The sequence below is a fragment of the Pogonomyrmex barbatus genome, unplaced genomic scaffold, assembly GCF_055798465.1.
Source record: "Pogonomyrmex barbatus isolate J1 unplaced genomic scaffold, ASM5579846v1 scaffold22, whole genome shotgun sequence".
Taxonomy (NCBI): domain Eukaryota; kingdom Metazoa; phylum Arthropoda; class Insecta; order Hymenoptera; family Formicidae; genus Pogonomyrmex; species Pogonomyrmex barbatus.
Window position 1 is genome coordinate 1633262 of NW_028297119.1, and position 15162 is coordinate 1648423.

Genomic DNA, 15162 nt, shown 5'->3' on the forward strand with positions numbered 1-15162 from the left:
AAGTATCATCAGAATAGAGCAAAAAAATATGTTTTGAGAATGTTGTTAAGATATGAGGGAATCTGATTTTTATTAAGTAAAACATGTGAGAAAATAAAAAATTTATGATTTATTAAGTATTATATTATTATTTTTTAAATCACTTCGCTTCGTATATTAAATATTATATCTAGAATTTCTGATCGATTCTCGATGTTGTCGAGGAGATTGAAAAACTTTTAGCTTCACCGATAACAGTTCCTTATCGTCAGCCTTTTGCAAAATGACTACATCGTTAGAAACCATTTGATAAAAAATCGACGATTGCTTATTTTGGTGAATATCGAGCAAAGCATTAACAAAATGTTAACAAAAAGACAAATAACCTCTTGAAATTTTCGGAATAAACCTCACAATTTATTTCATCTTGATAGGTTTATCGGTCTTAACGATAGTTGATATTATCTCAGCTGATTAGATCGAGAATGCAGAGAGCTGTCTTCAGTGTGCTGTTAAATTTCGTTAAGAAGAATAAATGAGCGTAATTTGGCTACATTCAGAAGATATGAGATTACTTTTAGTTAGAGAAATGATACCTTTTGTGTGTACGTGCGTACAGGTGACACACAAGTGTGTACATGTGAGATCAGTGTTAGTGCAATTTCTGTGAATGTCGTACGTAAAGAAAAAACTAATATGTTATATTTTTATTCTGATACTTATAGAAAAATCGGCTTTTACGTTATTTGTTTTATAACATGAAGACATTTTATCTGTTACATTTAATTCAAATTAAACTTGCAGCAAGTTCTTTTAATTTAGTAATTTATTAGATCACTGTATCCTTTAAATCTCCCAAGTTACTACTTCGTTCTTTGTTCGAAGATTAAAGTAATTTATTATGAAGGTGGAAATACGAGACATCTTTCTGCATTTGTACAAAAATGAATATAACATTGGAATGACAGAAACAATGCAACTGTGTCGATGAGAAAAAGTGAAATAATCGCGATATCATTTATAGAAAAAAAGACTCAGAAGACATCATGGGAAAGGATTTATTCTTCAAATGTTGCTTTAGTCCTTTTAATGCAACGACATTGACAGCTAAGTAATCATTCGTTGCTTATTAGAAATACGATTGAACAGTATGCGGAAGAATTGAGCGCAAATATTGGGATAGCAAAAAAAATTATACCAAAAAAAATCGTAGACCAAAAAAAAAAATCCACATATGCTGGTACAATTAATTAAACATTGAAGAGCAGAGATTTTTAAAATAAGATATTTCTTAATATTCTTCACACCCCACAAAACAATATAAGACAAATCGAAATCATTAGTTGTTTGTATACTCTACAAAAACAAAATGTGTTTTAGAAGAAAGAACTTTTTTATAAAAAAGTTTCAATTTTCTGCTGAGAGTGCAGTCTTATGATCACTGCAGCTTTTAGAAAACATTTTCTTCAATAACGAAGAATCTGCAGAAAATACAAGAAAATTACTTATCCTGTGCTTTATAAATCTTTCCTGAAAATACATGTATAAATGTAGAACATTTCTTGTTAGCTTTTTGTCAACTAACGTAATTAAGAATCAGTCCTGTTACTTTTATTTGCTTTATTTCATTCCCGTGAGAATTTAGATCTTAAAACGAATATCATCGAAATTCTTGGATTCTTTTACTAGACTTTTGTTGAAGAAGAATCGACTTTAATTTTAAAATTGATTTTAGATTATGAAAGTTAAATGGAAAGTAGCACGATGGATCTGAGACACCCTGTGTGCGGCAAACTGCCGTTGATGTTTTACCTCTCTGTAAAAAGAATAGTCCAGTGAAACACCGCCTGCGAGAGAGGTAAACCCAATGAGCGAAAGAAATTGTCGCAAGCGTTATTGTTGGCAGAGAGAAGTGAAATGGCAGGGCGTGTAGTAGTTGCGATGAAGCGAGTGGAGGCGCAAACTCGTTTTCAACCGGGAGATAAAAAGAGAGATGAAAAAAAAAGATAAAAAGAGAGAAAGAGAGGGATAGGGAGAGGGAAAGACAGAGAGATAGACAGACAGAGAGAGAGAGAGAGGGGGGGGGAGAGAGAGAGAGAGAGAGAGAGAGAGAGAGAGAGAGAGAGAGAGAGAGAGAGAGAGAGAGAGAGAGAGAGAGAGAGAGAGAGAGAGAGAGAGAGAGAGACTGTGCGCGGATTCTGGGTGGTAAAACGGGGAAGCAAGAGGATGCTGAGGACCTGGAAGGGTGCCTAGGATGCGATGCGGTGGGGGTGAGTCGGGATTGGCTTTTCGCGAACGTGAAACTCAGTAGTACGCTACCACCCACGCATATAGTACGCACGTTCGCTCCACGTGTGCTTTAGAAGTTATCTTCGTTTCTTACATCTTGCACCGCGTGCTAGCAACGAGAGAATTTCTCCCGGGCGAAGATTCCTCCGACACGTCCTGGTGACGGAGCAATTTGTCACAAGTACGTCCAGCTGAGAGCATTCATAACTGTCACTACTCAAGGACGGAGAAAGGATTGTCGACCGTTAAAGATTTTAAAGATAAATAACTGACGAAAAGTTCGTTTTATCCAATTATCGCTTTATCAGTAATATTGTTACAATTATTAGAAATATTGCATAAAGAGGAGATAGAGCGAATAATTCGAGTCTGTACTATATTTGCGGATATTATCATTATGACGTGAAACGAACGAGGGATTCCGTCAAAGAGAATACATCATTTACGAGGATAAGTGAGAGCACAACTGAACGAATGTCACGAGGTTCAGCGAAATAGAAATCTTTGGTATTAAGAAAGAGATGAGCCGACAACGATATAATCTTTTATTTCGTAAATCCATTGTATGATTCTTCAGTCTGACAATCTGTTTTATCAATTCACTACTGAATAGTAAGAAGATGTATTCAAAAACCACAATTGTGTCCATAATGGAAATCCAAAATGACAAGCTTACATCGTGCAAAGTAAAATATTTCTTACGTTGAGAATGCTAAAATCATAGATTTCATACAACGCGACGAATACATGTTGCTCTAAAGAAATCAAGAAAAGATCACGGACTATAATCATCCACGTGCAGGTAAGTTAAGAAATTAATAAGTTATTTAAGATGAAATATTGCTTAAATCTTAATTAATATTTATATTGTTTTAATAAAATAAAAGAGTATTTCCTGAAGCAAGTATATGAAATTTTCAATAAAACATATCGAGATAAATATAATATATTATTTATTAATTAAATTAATTTCTACATAATATAATAAATAGTTTCTTCTAACTTTTTATTAATAATAATTATCTATTATAAAAACATTGTTTATATGCAAAGGTATAATTAAAAATAATACATATATTCATTATATCTTTTTTATTGTTAACGATCTAATAATTAATTTACATTATTTAATTGTTATTACTATAATCTTTACATTTTTTATAATTGTATAACAAATTGATATATAACATTAAAGTAAGAAATAACAATAATAATAACAGATAATAAAGTATTATAAGTAAGAAATAACAAGAATAATAACAGATAATAAAGTATTATGAACAGAAAAATATCGTTATGTGAATAAGAAATAACAATAATAATAGAATGATAACAAATAATAAAATATTGTGATGTAAAATATTATGATTACATTTATAAAAGCTGTAATGATATTATAGTTTTAAAAAGATAATATTAATAGATATTTTGAACATGGTTAAAAATAAGGTTTTATTTTCATACTTTTTTTGCATAAAACACAATGTTATTTCTATATTTTATTATATTCTAACTTTTGTTTCGTTTTCTTATATATTGTATAAAAAGAAGTTTGTCAAATTTTGATAAAACTAGAATGTTAGCTAAAGCTAAAGTAAAATTCTTGTTTTTATCAATAAATAAATTTGAAAAACTATTTTTCTTTAATTATATTATATATTTAATTATATTTTCTTTAATTATAACTAACTTTCTTTAATTTTATATATTTCAAGCTATTTATATACTCACAAAGCTTACTGATTTATATTATACAATAATATACTTTTACAATATAATTATTATGGCTTTGAAATCGCTTAAATGATTGAAGATCCTGATACACGAATAAGTCAAGCCCATTTTTTTCTAAAGATGTGAGTTACTGAAACTTTAGTGTTCAGTGAATGGTGGTTCATCAATCGGATCAAGTACTAAGCATATGTAGATAAGAGTCTTATGAAAAATGTTGAATGCATGTCCGCACAAACTTGGATTTTACTACTTTTGTAAATATCCTGAGATACAAGGTTTAGTGTATTCATCTCTTCGTGCTGAAACAAGACATATTATATTATTGTAAAAAAATAAGTTATTTATTATATATAAAATAAATATGTAAAATCTTGCATTATATATTAAACAATTTTTAATGCTTAAAAAATATCTTATTTAATTTTCATGCATTTTAATTTTAAAGATTGGTTTAAAAACAGAAATTGAAGACAATTTTATTAATATGTGTATTATTGCTATTAGAGCTCTCATCACTTATCGCATAAAATTTCATATTTTATTAGATAGAAAGAATTTTATTAACTAATTTTTAAACTTATTTTATAATATTCTTCTATCCATTATCGATAATGGTTGTTATATTATTCCAACTGAGTCTTCCCTTATTACATTACTTCCACATTAAGCAAAAATAATCGGCTTAATATTATGAATCTCAAATGGAAATTCAATTTACTTATATTTTCACAATATATAGCACAAAATGAAGATATAAAGAGCATGAAGCAGATATTACTTGCGTCTTGCACCAGTCTTTCATCTTTTTTGAGAAACTCTCCTCCTTTGACTTATATGAAATAGAAGAATTTCCTTTTAATTATGAGTTTAATATAACAACGAAGTGCTGAAGTTATGAGTATAACAATGAAATTATTGCAAATTTTAATTTAGCATTATTTTTAATGATTAATATCTATTACTTAATAGAAATATGTCTTATAATTTTATAAATAAATAAGTTTATAATAAATTTGTTAAATTACTGTTAATTGTAAGATATATACAGCTTCAGTTACAAACATCTTCGAGTGAAGGAAATTTTCTACGCGTGCGTTAGCTGCAAGCTGGATTCGATTTTGCAAGTAACTTGATAACGTTTGCGGTTCCGACGCTGTTTGAGCGTTCATCTTCATTAAATGCAAAGACACTAATTGAATATTTTAAGAAACGTAATATCACTATCTCGTAAAAAATGAAAAATAGACCGCGCAAAATTTACAAGTCTTATAAACATTATATTATTTTTAATATTATATTAAAAAAGATTATACAAATAACATAAGTTATGACTAAATAATATATGTAAATGTTGTATATATTAATAATTCTATATTTATTTATAGAAAAATGTTATACAACTAAATTGTTAATACTTATAATTAAAAAAATAATAATCTACTTGTTAAAAAGAAAGAAAGATTTTTTTTAATAGATTGCAATTTTTTTCAATTATAATATACGTTTTACAAAAGAAATGTTTTATATAATATTTAGTAGTTATACTTTTAAAATTCATTTCTTGAACATTGATGTTTTTTATATAACTTGATGCAATGACATGATGTAATTTTGCAAGGTGACACAATAAATTTGCGCTATCTTTCTCACGTGTTTTTCTTATAACGTATTAGGAAAAAGTCATATTAGGAAAAGTCGATCGTCTAGGATAAAGATGGGTGAGATTGGAAGATCCAAGATTGAATGCCGTCCATATGACAAAAGCCAAAGTCATAAAACTTTGAGACTCGACAACAGAATTTGTACAAATCGCGGTATTATTATATTTCGATCTATTTCATTCTTTTATTTTTTACTATTTTTTAATACTATGCTCTTTTTCATATGTTTGTCTATTAAGAAATTACATTAATTTTGAGTATTACAATTTCAAAAAATGATATTTAAACTTTATAATATAGAACTATTTATATTCTTATGAAATTAAAAACTATACACAGTTATTATTATTCTATTAAATAGTGGGAAATAAGTCATCACAGGATATGTCAAATCTTACAAGATTTGTTATGATTGAGATATAAAAAAAAAATTTGCACAGAAATATCATAATTTAAGAAATAATACGCTCTTTTATATCTCTTTTATCTTATTTATAATTTATTTTGTCTAAGAAGATACAGTAAGGTGTTACATTTAGTTTTTTAGCTCAACACGATCTCTTTTGTATATACTTTGTATATCACAGCAACAGGAACGCAATTACACTTGCAACATACCAGAGTTTTCGTCGAGAGGATGACGCATTGGAATTCATTGACTTTTTTTCTCGCGCCGTGAAAAAAGTATCGATCGCACAAGACGAAAGACTGCCTGACAAGATGTAGCCGAGAATATGAAATAATGATGCGTGATATGAAGGAGAGTATTATGTATCATAGCTTTAAAAAAAATCGCTTTTCTTGGCAATAAAACAAATTACTTTTTATGTAGATATTTCTTTTTTTTAGAGTTGATAGTAGTTTCTTGTAAATGCATTTATATTGCATATATATGTATATATATATATATATATATATATATATGTGTGTGTATGCAATATATATTTTGTAAAAAATTAAGTTTCTTTTACCAAAACTTACTTGTTGAATTTCTCTTGATTTTAAAACATAAATTTATAACATAAAATGTAAAACGTATGAATAGAAGCCGGCATTACAATAAAGAAATTAAAAAAGTTATATAATACGAATTATAGTCAAATACAGAATTAAAAACATTTACGTAAAGATCAAGAACGAAGTGAAGTGTAAACGTGAATATTCTTTTTTGATCAATGTCTCTTATATAAATAATATATAAGCGATATAAATTTTTTATTATAAACATGTTTTAAAAGTTATATGCAAAACTAAATTTTTTTATTAAGTCTTATATTTTTAGTTACTTTTTAGATATTTTAAAGAATGATTATAAAGTAAAGATAACTAATACTGTTTTAACGAACTATATAACAAATTATAAAATATATGAAGAATATAGATGTAATAATTAAATCATTATATTATTGAAGTATCTCTGGTATTTGCTTAATAACGTGCCGCGCATCATAAATAAAACCACACTTGCTTCAAAAGTAAAGCGTCGAGGCAGCTACTTTCACAGAATCGCTCGTTTTCGCTGTTATTGTTTTGAGGTTTCTCGTCACTCAGGGTAAATGCGAACGTAGAGCTTCTCGCGATGGGCATTTCTTTCGCTAGAAAGAATACGTAATCGAAGAACGACGTGATTCTTGTCTCTCTGTGGTAGGAAAATCAATGTTATCAAGAGGATTTCTGGCCGAGAGGAAGAATTAAGTGTCGAGTGCTCGGTACGACCTTACTTGAAAACCGTATAATGAAGAGACGTTTGTGATTCGCTATGGTATTTACGCTTGTCCCGTTTTCCGTCTCTCTGTCTTTCTCTCTCTCTCTCTCTCTCTCTCTCTCTCTCTCTCTCTCTCTCTCTCTCTCTCGCTTGCTCGCTCGTTCGCTCGCTCGCTCGCTTTCTTTCCTTTCGTTTCTTTTTTGACGGATTATGAACGACGTCAAGTTTCCGTCGTGTATGATTTAAGTAAAACGGATTGTCACACGTGTCCTCGCGCATGACCGATGGTCATGTACAAATGCACGCGCTATAAATACTAAAATAACAGATTGATTTATGATCGCGCGTATTATTTTTTTTTTTCCTTTACCTTTTCCTTCTTTGATTTATGATATTTCGAGATGTTCTATAACGCCCGCGCAGTTTATTCCGCCTCTAAATAAAATACTCACGTTTTTCTACTTGCCGATGTATCTAACGAATGAATTAAAATTTTCAGTTAGCACGTCTGTAAAATATTTGGTGTGAAACCGATATCTCATTGAACACACGAAAACTTATATATGTTTGTGCTAATAATATTCTCAATTATTATAATTTTCCCTATTCCTCTCTTCGTACCGTTATAACAATTACCATTTAAACCTCCATTTAATTATCATAATTGAGTTTATGCAATAATACGACTACACGTGCATGCTCTTTTTGTATCTTTTTTTTTTTCAATCAATTATGCCCTAATTTTTTTGCGATATACGCCCGATGTTACGCTTGTGAATTTCGGATTGTAAGACGTTTAATTCTCCTCCGTTATTTGACTCGCTCAATAACTTCGAGTCGATCGTTTCGGCATTATACGCGGTACCCATTATGTGCCATTATCCCCGAATATGGGGCTGAAAGATTTGAGGATTTTCTCGTCCAGCGTTGTCCTGTATTATACATACAATATCAGTCAAAAGAATTCTTACATATGTAGGAAGAGATTCCGCGCAAGAAAGCGAAAACGAAGGAAAAGGAGAGAGAAAGGAAAAAAGGAGAGAAGATAGGAGCAGAGGATAGAAAAATGGATCTGCGAGAAAAGGCACGGGTGATGGCAAAAGCGAGATATTTTCCAGGCACAAAGGCGAACGCTCGATACATTATATACATATTTTTACACATATGTATGTACGCGCTTACGCGCATCATATCGACCATACAGACACAGCCCGAATCCCGACGGCTGAATGAATTTTGAATGCGGCTAAATACAGGAGCGATATATCTACGAGATCGATAACGGCATGTTTTTGCGAGAAATGGACAAGCGTATAAACGGATATGTAGATAGCTATCGGAAACGTTCGAAATTTCCGTTGTCGGAGGTAGTCCGCTCGGCTGGTGATAGCTAGGATGATAGCTAGGGCTTCGTCAGTCGTTCCTTTTGGATAAATTCGCGATAAAGCCGTGGGAGTATTCCAGGCTTCGAAAACATGCTCGATATCTATTGGGGAAGGAACTACCGTGTCGAAAATACAAATGCAATTTGTTTAAAAAAAGAAAACGAAATTAAATATGACGCAATTGAGGGGAAAAACAATAAACAGCAGCTACGTAGGTAGGAGATTATCGCCGGAACAAATGTATTTGTTTTTTCTATTGTACATGCGATAATACATTCGGATATACATAGTGTACCGATTGAAGCGTATCGCAAGTTATTTGTTCCTACTGCAAGCTGCTTGATTCGTTTGCAAGTGCTTCATTAAGAGTATCTATTGAAAATGGGACATTGATCTGCATATTGGACTGCGCAAGGAAAACTTACAATACACACTGCCCCAGAATTTGATAAAAAATAAACGAATAATATCATTCTTTTGTAAAATTCAGAGGCAATTTTTTTTAATATAAATGTCGATATTATTATTTATTGGAAAATTTCGAATTTTATTATTCAATATCTCTCAATGATTAATCCTCAATGATTAACTTTCAAATTAAAATAATATTAAATCAGTTCAAATTAAATAAACAAGACTAGAAGGACAAATAAAACGAGTAAATAAGATGTGATAATTATTGAAAAATATATATATTTAACATTAATTTTAATGGGATATTCTGATCGATATAATCAATATTCCAATTTTATTGGACCTTTTTAATCCTGATGCATAAATCTAATAATACTATAAATCCATAAATAATAATAAGAGATTTATATAAAAATAAATCAATAAAATATCTATGTATAAGTTGTATTTATTGTCATATATGTTCTAATTGTTTTTATTTATTTGTATCTTAATATGAATCACATTCAGTTCAAATTAAATAAAAAATGAAATTTCTTATTTCTAACTTTCAGTGAGAGTTTTCAATAGATCATTGCTCAAAAAAGATTTATGTTTGTTTAAGTTGATAAAAAAACAACGGTATAATTCGTAAGAATTTAGTTTGTACTCTATAAAGAAGTAACGCTATACATCTATCTTTTTCCGTGATTAAACTATTTCATATTTAAAGAAGTTTAAGTAACTTGATTTAATGATCGTCTTAAAAGATTTGCTTGGTAAAGTTTTCACTCGTGTATCTAGAGTTATAATTGCATGATTAAATATGATTGATCCAGTTTTAAAAATAATCTGTTTCATTTAGAGATATTATATTTTAACGATGACCCGTTCGTGAAGGGTAAAAAAAGTGAAATCCTACATCGATTTTAAGAAGACTTAAGAACTCTTTACCTTTTTTTCTAAAACATCTCAACATACCCCAATCATCAGACTTGAGTTTTATTGAATATTTTTTCTTAGCATTTATGAGTAGATATGCACATCGACTTTGTCTTTACACAATAATTTGGGAAGAATAATGAGAATTTTTTATCTTATATTTCTTTCTGAATCACTTTATTTAAGATATTATTGACATATTAGAAAATAACAGGATTGTTTATGTAAACAGTATTTATTCCCTATGTATTTCTGTTTTTTTATAATAAACATAAAGGAAAATTTGAATAAATAAATAATGTTTACATATTTTAATTTTTCATACAATATTTTTTATTAAAATTATTTATTAAAATTTTTATTATAATTCTTGAGTATACATATTATTTTTTATGATTTGTACGCACAAGTTTTATTAATTTTATATAATACTTTTCTCTTTTCTACTGTCTCTGTTTTTCTCTTACACATGCATACATACATACATACATAAATACATACATATATACATACATACATACATACATACCTATATTTTTAATAAATGTTTTTCAATTTTTTTCAAAAGTAGAAAATTGATTTTATAAAACGTTACAGGATTTTTGATATTTACAATATTTTTATTCTTTTTTTTGCAAATTTGAACATCGATAAATTACATTAAAATTTGAACGGGATTTTTTTGTGACAAAAATGCCTTTGGAGAACATTGCAGGCGGAAGCGCTGTTCTATCAAACCGAGTGAATTAATTAAGTTTGCGAAAGTCGGAGGAAAGCTTTGCACAATATTGTCAACGATATAAATTGATTCAATCTGCGAGATGCGAAGAAACGGCACTAAGATGGCTTCTATTGTACGATATGATTGCGCTAAGTCCTGCTTCGAAACAGGCTTTTTTCAGGCTCGATATTACATTCTATTCATAGCATCAGGAATTTTTATATAAAATATAACTGCCCAATATTCTTTTATTTATAGTTTCTCTTAATTGATTTAGAGATGAATCCATGAAATATTTTCTTATCATTTGAATTATGAGTAATTGAAAATAAGAAGCTTTTCGCAAATTGATTTCTAAGGCTCTAGCGTATATCCTGACAGAAGCAAAACCTTAATTTTCAATTGCTCCTAGATTTTACATCGGTAACCAAATTAATTCAAAACTTAGGCGCAAAAGACACTTAACTTTAATATTAAAAAAACGATACAAACGAAATAACTATTAATAAAATTTCTGTTTAAAAATAATCGATCTCAAATTATTGATGCATGAAAAAATTTACAAATCATAGAAATAATAGTAATTTTATAACACTCTGCTCATATTTACTTACAAAATAAATGCTCAATTAAATAACAATGAACGTTGTAACCGTCTTACTTTTATAATATACAAGCATTTTGGATTTTTTACTATCATTTAAATAATTATGTAAATATATGCAAAATACACTTACAACATTTGTTATTTGTGTCACTCTTGATGAGATTTATATTCTTTTTTCTTTTTAATATATTAATAGACGTTGATGTGTAAAGGCAACTTGATTTTAACATATCGACAATAATTGTCAATAATAATTGCATAACAATCAATCAAATGGTACATTATCGAACAGTTTAAATCTTTATACAATCAAATTTATACATCTTTTAATAAAATGATTTTCAGAACATACATTCTAAAAATAAATAAATTGTTTTACATATAATAATATCTAAAGGATAATTTATGTATTCTTACATACATAGATTCAATATATCACCGTTTTATCGCTAGTACACTATATTAAAAATATGGAAAATACCTATAAATCGACAGATATGATGCTATTGGATATATCTTTACGGATATATATTTTACGAATCGATAGAGATATTATCTCTATAGTAGGTCACGCGCGCAAAACGAGGAAGATATATAAAAGAAATGTGAATTAAGAGATATGTTAGAGAGAGGTGGATTTCTAATTAGACCAACTGTTCCTTTAAGTGAGATTTACTATGAATGTTGCGTATTAATTAGTTGCCAGCAGTGCCGATTAAACGAATTGTTTATCGATTCTCTATTATTGAAGGATTCCCTTTGACGACGATAAGGTGCGTGAATGTACCCGTCTACACATTTTTTACATGATATATTATGTACATTTTTACTTGCAGAATATTCAATTATTCGTATCGCAACTGGACGCGGCAGTAATTTCATCGAAATACAAGCCAATGCAAATACAATGGAACATTAAACGCGAGCATTCATCTCCTCGTTAGTAGCGTAGAATTAAATTTGCAAGACCGATATATGCCGATCGCATCGCTTCACTTTCGAAAGCATAGAACGGTGTTATCGGTTATTTGATATTAAATGTAGAATTTATGTTTTCATTTAATATTCAATATTGCACGTGCAACATTGATTGCGAATTATAGGATTTTGTCGGAAAATTGAAATATATTTAATAGTCAAGGTTTCATATATTTTACATAGGTCTTCGCGAACAAATCCGTCAAGATAGGAGAGAAGAAGCAGGAATATATTAACTGTTATGCTTTTGGACTTACTAGGTCTTCAAGAAAAGAAAGTAGTCAAAGTTCCTTGATATTCTTCAATAAATTTCAATATTCACAATATTTATCAATAAAATTCTAAAATTCTGTTAAAATAATTGCTAAATGCAGTGATAAATAATATTCCGTTATTAATGTACGCCTAATTGGAGTTTAATTCATAAATGGCAATTCGTATTCAGTAAGCATTATGTAAAAATATAAAATCATTGATATTATGATATATATTTCTTTTCAATAAAAATTGATACTAAATTTGACAAAGAATAATTACGTGTCCTTTGAAATTTTTTTTACTTTTTATTGCTAATTGCGCTAACAGAAACAACGGAAAAAAGGGAAGACGAGTCGAAGAGATAAATATGATGAAGCCGATTTTTCGGAAACGCGTTTTCACGCGCAATACCCTTGACTCCGCAAACGGTCGCCAAAGTAGCTGTATAATAAAAAGTAGCTGAGGCGCCTCCGATGGAATTCCGACGATCTTTTTTTTTCTCGTTTGCGCAGTCGTACGCCGATGGAAATTACTTTCCAGCCAAAGTTAGCTTCATAAAAAGCGGAAAGCTACACGGGTAAAACGATCCCCCATGATTAAAGTCTTTCTCCTTTTTCCTCTGGTACTGTAAGTGTCGGTCCACAATAGATGATTTAAGCTTTAAGAAGTAAGAAATTGACCAATTATAATCGAATATGAAAAGAATACTCGACTATGATTAGTCAATTTCTTACGGCTTAAAGATTAAATACTTATTGGATCGACACTAAGTGTCGGTCCACAATAGGTGATTTAAGCTTTAAGAAGTAAGAAATTGACCAATTATAATCGAATATGAAAAGAATAATCGACTATGATTGGTCAATTTCTTACGACGTAAAGATTAAATACTTATTGTGGACCGACACTGAGAGACAGTAATTCTAAAGATTCAGTCACAAGAGTTCAAGATACTCCCCTATGGTACAATCATGAGAAAATTATTTTCGATTTGTTTTTATTCAATAGACTTTCTTTAATACACATCCAAGTACACACACATATATATATATATATATATATATATATATATATATAAAATGTGTTCGTAAATTGCTACTCTTAGATGTATGTTTGATTGTAATTTTTTATATTTTATATCTTCTGTATTTTATGTTATCTTCTATATTATATCTAAATTTTTTATATCTATATCTATATATGATATAAAAATAGATTTTATTTAGCATTGCATAATTATGTATAGATATTTTAAAGTCTATAGTTATTTTTTTCTATTTACATTATATTTCTAATTTTTATTTAAAATAAAAAATCATAATTAAAGAAAACTTTTTGCTCAATTTATGCAAATGCAAAGGGAATAATACAAAGGTCAAATAAATTAATCGAACAAAAATTAGATGGTGGAATAAACTAAAAATTTTTTTATCACTAATGGAAACACGAAAGTAATAACATGAACGTTTCGGCTTTACTTAGCCTTCATCAGCATATAAAATTAGCATTTAATACATTTATTTAAAAAAATATAAAGTGTACTACTAAATTTAGTGTGAATAGTATACAAATTCAACATTAACACAAAACATTTTGTAAGCGAAACAAATTGGTGACACATGTGAATTTAACAGTGTGTAAATCAGTTTGTTTAAAAATTGTTATCGCAAAGAACATTATTTTAAGTTTAAGTCAGAGAAAAACTACAAAATTATCAAAATTGACAAGAGGCCGTGACGGAGATCTCGAGAAACGTTTTAAAAAAAAATTTTTTTTTAATTTTTAATTTATTCTATTATCTAATTTTTGCTCGATTAATTTATTTGATCTTTGTATTATTCCCTTTGTAAACAATTATAATTTTATTAAGCAATGTCATTATTTAAAATAAAACAGACATAATTTAAAAATTTTAATACGAATACGTTTCTATTGTACTATTGATACTACGTTTCTATTGTACAAATAATTCTCGCACCTTCAATTAATTTTATAAAAATTCTAAGACACACAGCACAATGTACAAAATAAATAAATATTATTGTTTTGTAAACTTTTTACAAAATTATAAATTTTTTAGAAACTTTTTTTTCTTTCCATATAGGAACAAATTCTTCTAAGCTAAAATAATTGATTTTATAAAAAAATATTAAGATAATTATTCATCAAATTATTTTATTCTTAAGTATACAATATATTGCAGAAGCTTTGACAAAGTTTATCAAGGAAAAAGCATCGTGATCTATTTACGATTAATCATATCTCTCTGTGTTTAATTTACTCTTCAACCGACGAGATGAGAAGTTCGATAGACGGTTGAATTCGAAACGGAACTGTGTGTAACAAGAGTGGTATAGATCTCGGTTGCAGATTGAGAGCTGAGTCTCTCGACCAAGTATGACTTATGCATATTCGGATAGAGACATGAAAGGAAATTGAACAGCGCTTTCACTTGACACACAGGAAGGTAAAGCTGAAGCTCTGTCATCGTTTATAGACTATTTGATTAA

At 28.9% G+C, this 15162-nt stretch overlaps 1 protein-coding gene across 3 annotated transcripts in view; it reads left to right on the plus strand.

Annotated features, from left to right (window-relative positions):
- The first annotated feature begins 2224 nt into the window (after positions 1–2224).
- LOC105427900 (uncharacterized) overlaps positions 2225–15162 on the plus strand; it is a 46834-nt gene continuing 33896 nt past the window's right edge. The window contains exons 1-2 of one of the 3 annotated variants that reach the window (XM_089078283.1): positions 2225–3070; positions 14856–15119. The gene's annotated coding sequence lies outside the window, so the exon portion shown is untranslated. The remainder of the gene's footprint in view (positions 3071–14855; positions 15120–15162) is intronic. The other 2 variants (XM_089078281.1, XM_089078282.1) reach the window with 2 other exon arrangements.